Source organism: Nanorana parkeri, unplaced genomic scaffold (assembly GCF_000935625.1).
Source record: "Nanorana parkeri isolate BGI_ZX_2015 unplaced genomic scaffold, ASM93562v1 scaffold620, whole genome shotgun sequence".
Lineage (NCBI taxonomy): Eukaryota > Metazoa > Chordata > Amphibia > Anura > Dicroglossidae > Nanorana > Nanorana parkeri.
The window spans coordinates 867,247-873,592 of record NW_017306888.1 but is presented as its reverse complement, the minus strand read 5'-3'; the positions used below and the strand labels follow the sequence as shown (position 1 = coordinate 873,592).

Sequence of the window (6,346 nt, the reverse complement as noted above, 5' to 3'; positions counted from 1 at the left end):
TCCAGTTAGCAGCTAGACCAGCGTATGGCATAGCATAGAAGAGCCAAACCCTCTGGTCCGGATTCGGCAGTGTACCTACATCTAAAGGAAAAAGATCACTCCTTTGAAGACAGTAAAGTACACATCCTAGACAGGGAGGAGGTGTGAAAGAGGCCGTTTATGTAAAAATGGAGAAGCCAAGCTTGAATAGAGTTGAGGGGGTGAGACATCTATTGTCTGCCACATACAATGCTGCTTTACCCCTCTCTCAGGGCAAGTTATTAACACCTCCTAGCTCCGATTATGTAAATGCAATCAACACCTGGTTGTGAATAACAGATTATGTGGATTGGAGCAACATTCACCATTTTTATTCCCAGATAATTTTTGTACAAGTCATTATGAATTGAGAAAGCTGGTTGGATGACCAGTGAAACGTCTTCCAGAAAAATACAGCAAGTCCAGTTGCCTTGACTAATATTTTACAGATCGATCCAGTTAGGTGACTTTGCCTGACCTAGGATGTCATCAGTCTGCTGCAGGCAGGATCAAGCATTTGCCCAGTCCCCTCTCCTCAGCAATGGCAGCTTGCCAAGTAACCAGCTGTAAAATATCAACAATTTTGACAGCCCTTATATTGTGATTACGGTAATTGAACCCGCCGCCACCAAATCCTATCCTATGAGTCATTTATGCCACACACTACATTAATAGGTGCAATAATAAGGAGGTGCCTCCTATCTGTGCTTCTAGCTGAAAATAAATGAAGATGGTAACATTGTCCAGTATTTACACTGCAGCATATAGCACCTAAGGGATGCTACTGCCCTCATACACAAGGGATGGTTGTAGAACACCACTAAAATCAATGCTGGGAGATCCCTCCACTCATACAAGTGCATTCTACAACAGAAGCAGACAACCGCTGTCTAACCAGCTGCTGTGGAACTACAAGTCACAGAATGCATTGGAAAGCACTGATGGTGTACGCCTATAACCCACATGAGGAAATGAAGATATTGGGGAACAATTTTGAGTTTCCCTTGAGCCTTACATACCCTGTGCGCACTTGTATCGTCCTGTAAATATCAGCTTACAATAAACCATGATGCTGCTCTTATCGTTGAACAACAAGAGGCTATTGATTGCTCATTTGTAGCTATGCCAACAGCCTTTTCCCTCCTGTTGGTTTCTGAGGTTGTCTGTCGTGGTCAATCTACCCCACAGAGAGCAATTGTTGTCCAAATATATTGTAATTGCTGGTATTTGAAAATCAATAGAAGCCTAATTGCTATGGGTATCTAATGTTTTGTGGCAGTGTAAAGAATGTATGTACTGCATATACCGTACATGGATAACTAAATAGATGTGTTCATATATATCGTGACCATTGGTATTAAACCAGCCAGTGGTGTAACATAGCTTACTCGTTTTCTGCAATACACAGTAGTTATCATTGCAATGCAGACTGTTGGACAGGAAGCAGTAAAATATACAGTGTGTGGCAGATATACAAGAGAAATTCCTGTGCAGGGTTAGCTGGTGATTCTGTAGCCATAGGGTCGCAGCTAGGCAAAGCTATTGCAGCTATGGCCAGCTATTCTTACAGCTCGCCATAGGCATGCAATGACAGCTACCTGATCATCACGTGATGACCTCAGTCTGTGTTGGCTGGAAAGGCACAGACCAACAGATCAGGCAGTTTTGAAAACCTCTACTAATTACTGTCGATGTGTAGCTTGGCCAAAATTCAAGCAGTGTATGGCCCTGTTGGCACACCTCAGTTTAAAAAAAAAAAAAAAAGATTTTTCAATCAACCTTTGTTGAATGAGCCGGGCCAAATATTCTAAGCCAAACAGCGACTGCAGCCACTCAACTACAATCACTGTTTGGGTATTCTATCAGAGGCATGCCTCTAAGTGGCAGTGGGGATTCTCTCATCCATGCCATTTAGTGTGGATGTGGGTATCAAGTGTTTTAAAAAAAAAAAACTTTAATTGTATGGACAGCTTAACACTAAAACTGGCCATAGATGGTGCAAAGTTTAGGCCACTTCCGGCTGAATAGCTGCAAATTTGAGCTGTGGGTGACCTTGCAAGCACCAATGACCGCATCAGATAGGATGAGGTGGTCATACAGCCCATAATTTTCCACCCAGCTCAGTCAATTTTTGAATGAATTGACTTTTGTGGAGCCAGGTGGAAAATGATCAGGGGAACAGCCACTGCATCCTATGGGATACAATCACTGTTCGGGTATTCAGGCCACCGTTGCTGCCTAAATACACTAGCCAGCACTGGAGATTTCTCCATTCACCCGTTTAGCGTAGATGAGAAATCAAATTTTCAGCCCACAAGCCAAATGAGAAAGTCAAGCCTTTTATGCAACTCTACTCCTAATGAAGGCCTTACACGTGGAAATTTGATAGAGGTTTTAAACGTTCAATTCCATTTCTTAATGAAACCGCCAAGTAAATAAAAGCCATAAAATAGTTGTGTTCTGTAGAGCCCGCCAGTACAAATCAATGACAGGCCACGGCTGCTTGGTGCTCAGAGTGTGAATATCTGTAAAGGTTCAGATGCATGCCCCTGGATGCAGACTATGTGTCCAGGGTATACATCTGTACCTGTACATAAGTTTACACATGGAGCAGCATTTACCAGTGTACAGCTGCAGCCTGTCATTGATTTGTACAGGCAGGTGGTACACAACACCTATGGCTCTCAGGCCCAGAGATCTGGTCATTTTTTTTGGTACACGGACCTCTGCGCCCGTGTGAATGAGCCCCAAGGAGATTGAATTGAATTTGCCTGCTGCCAGATGTTTTGGGGGACGTTAGGGAAGAATACATAAACATATTCTGATCTGTCTGTGAATGGTCGCAAACTTTCTCCAACGCCTGTAGGAATCTACAGGAAATTATCTTGTTTCTACAAAAGTCGTTCACAAACAATGCCGCTGCCACATTTGTACAAAGACATGCTAATATGTACTCAGCAGGCATCTTCTACAGTGATCTTATCTATGAGTAACAACTGTGCAAAAAAAATATTCAACCTGCCCCTCCATCCCCAGCAAGATTTTTTGCAGTTTATATTCTATGGGGAGATTCCCCTTCACTTCCTGTTCTGGAGAAATAACAAAAGTGAGAGGAACGCTCTCAAAATCAAAGGGAAATATCCATAGACATAACAATGATCGATTAAGGTGCAAGCAATCGCAGGCAATTGATTTTTTATTGATTAAAATATCCAATGATGCAATGCACATGGTATGGTTCTGCATTTTGCAATTGACTGAAAGGATCGATCAAAAAAAATACAATGGGGGGAATTTATCAAAACTAGAGCAAACAGAATCTGGAGCAGTTGCCCATGGCAACTAATCAGTATCTCTTCAGTTTGCTCAGGTAAGATTGGAAAATGAGACAGAGAAGCTGATTGGTTGCAGTGCAAATCTGCTCCAGATTTTGACAAATTTCCCCCAGTTTATCATGCCTCCCAACTGTCCCTCATTTGGAACCAAATCCCTGTGTCCCTCTTTTTGGTCTGATGTACAGATATCTATGAAAAGTGTTATCATGCACTACCAAAAGTGTTATGCGCCAAAACCTTCATCTTAATTATCTTGTTTGCTATTTTGTAAAACCAGTATTAAAAAAAAAGCATGGTGAAAAGAAAAAAAAAAAAAACAATTCTGGGTCGAAACAATTATTTTTGGTATATAAATTCCTAATGGTCCACATAACTAGGAACGCAGCAGTGGAATTTCCATTGCACAAGTGCAATGTGCTGGATGGTGTCCCTTTTTCTCATCTCAGAAAGTTGGGAATTATGGTTTATAGAGGTTAACAATCCATTAAAAACAATCATTTAATTGATCTAAATTCTGATCAGTTCTCCTACATGTACAGATATTTGTTCCTTCGATCAGAAGCGATCGAAATTGATCATGAGCTTACTAAATAGATTGAATGGAGGGTTTTTGGCTTACAAATGTTATTCAATTCAGATTATTTGCATTGTATGATTGAATTGAATTAGCATATTGATACAAGTGTGGCCACTATAAGATGGTTGTCACCTCACCAGAACAAGTGCCCCCACTGGAAGACTTCTCATCAATTTCTGTCTCGGTGACAGTGGTCACCAGGACAAAGAAAGTAAATGTCCCCAGCAGGGCCACAGGTAGCACATTTCATAGTATTAGTGCAATTTCGCACTTCCACACCCTATCCAAAAGAAAAAGGAATGTTTTGGTTTTAGATAAACTTTAGTTACAATATTTTCCAGAACAATTGCAATTTACAGCAATTTTCTAGCTCTTTCGACCAGCTTTGAATCATAAAAACAAGGAAGATAAAAAGGCAGCCTACCAACATCTCTGCCACATAAACTAGTTGCCTTGATTAATTCAACTGTTCTCTGAAATATGATGGAAATTGCTAGCAAACTACCCTGGGTCTGGTCAACATGAGGTCCTACAAAGACGGGGTTTGTGTAGCATATTGGTAGAATCTTGAATGCAGGATTTAAATTGGATATACGTGTTCTGTTTATGATTGTGAGGTTTTTTTTTATGTACATGTCCTAATCTGCAAAATTATAGAGCTTTTATCACACTAAATACAAGTCAATTAGAACACAATGTAATGCATATTAAACTCATGGTAAAGGTGTTGTAAACATGCAATATCTCCTAACCATTCAATTTTCTCTATGGAAAAGGGAAGTATTGGTTATTGTTCACAAAGTCAAGGCCAATGTGCAGTTAGGTTTGTATCTGATGATACAAAGCTCCCATTACCTCACCCCTACGCAGCCCATCTGCTGCAGTCAAATATTTAAATAATTGCATCTCTTGGTTTTATTGACGAGTATGACGGCCTGTACAACAGTCTTTGCATGTACATAAAGGAAAGCCTTTGAAAGAAAGATTGCGAATGGCTTTGCAACAACTTAAATTAATCTTATACCACCATACTGGGAAAATGTATATTCTTCCAAGATGCTTGAGACGGATCAACATAATACAAAAGGTAGCAAAGGGAATCAAAAATAACTCCTCTATAGGCAACCTTTATCAAATGCTAAAAGCATATGTACATTTCTATATTGCAGATTCCCAGTCCTTAGATGTGGTGGCTGCATTAGTGTTCTGTTTTCAGGCTAAGACTATTTTCAGTAAGCAGAGGAAATGTCTGTTGGTCTTGCCAGGAATGTAGTGTCCTTGTCACTCCCTGTGAGCTGAAAAGATGGCAAAAACAAAGTTATCTTTCTTGTGTATGCTACTAATCTCATTAACGGCCGTGTAATTGAGATGAACAAAGGCAGTTATGTTTGAAGTTCAGCCTGTGTGGCAACCATGATTCCTTCTATAGATACAGTGGAGATGTGAGTCTAGACTTAGAATTAGGGTACAGCGCATTCCGCTGTGCGGGCGTACGAGCTGTGGGTGGGAGATGCATTTGGGGAACCATTCAAATGAATAGCAATGCAACACACCTACCACACCACAATGCACGGTAGGTGCAATTAAGATTAAATACAGTGCATCAATCGCACTAGTGTGAATGGGCCCTCAAAAACACTGACATACATACACAACCACAGACACAATCTGCTGTGCTGTGATGGAGCTCCATCCATATGTGCATTGCTTGTACAGCTCCCTTGTGCGCCCTGTAGAGGTGCCGGGAGCCAGAATGTGACGTCACTCCGGTGCAGGCAACTCTACAGGACTTGTGAGGGAGCTGTAAGCAATGCATGTATGACTGGAGCTCCCTCGTGGCCATACCCCACCCCACCTCAAGCTGACACATGGCGCCAGGCAGAAAATAATGAATGGCTGCTTGGAGCGAGAACTGACAGTGCTGCGCTAGGGGGAGGCTGAGAAGCCTCTCAACTAGAATAGTGGAAGGCATGCGGCGACCCACTAAACACGGAGCCGCGACCCACTTTTGGGTCACGACCCACCAGTTGAGAACCAAGGCTCTAGTTGGAACGAACGGGTACAGGGGATCACTCCACACGTCAGCACCATCTAGGGGCGCTAGTACCAGGCAAACGGTATCCACCCAGCTATATTCAGGCAGATTTTTTTTATAAATGAAGCCCAAAGGGTCAGGAAGGGTATTATTTGCAGGAAAACTAGGTGAAGTATCTGAGAAAAAAATACACATACATCAAAAGCCCACCTTCATATCAGGAACCCCCTTCACATCAGAGTCCCCCACCCTTTCACATCAAAAGCCCACCTTCATATCAGGAACCCCCTTCACATCAGAGTCCCCCACCCTTTCACATTAAAAACCCACCCTCATATCAGGAAACCCATTCACCTCAGAGGCGCTCCCTCTCCCCCCGAC

At 42.1% G+C, this 6,346-nt stretch overlaps 1 protein-coding gene across 1 annotated transcript in view; it reads right to left on the bottom strand.

Moving 5' to 3' along the window:
• Positions 1–6,346, bottom strand: part of KCNK6 (potassium two pore domain channel subfamily K member 6) — a 30,614-nt gene that overhangs the window by 22,056 nt on the left and 2,212 nt on the right. The window lies entirely within an intron of this gene.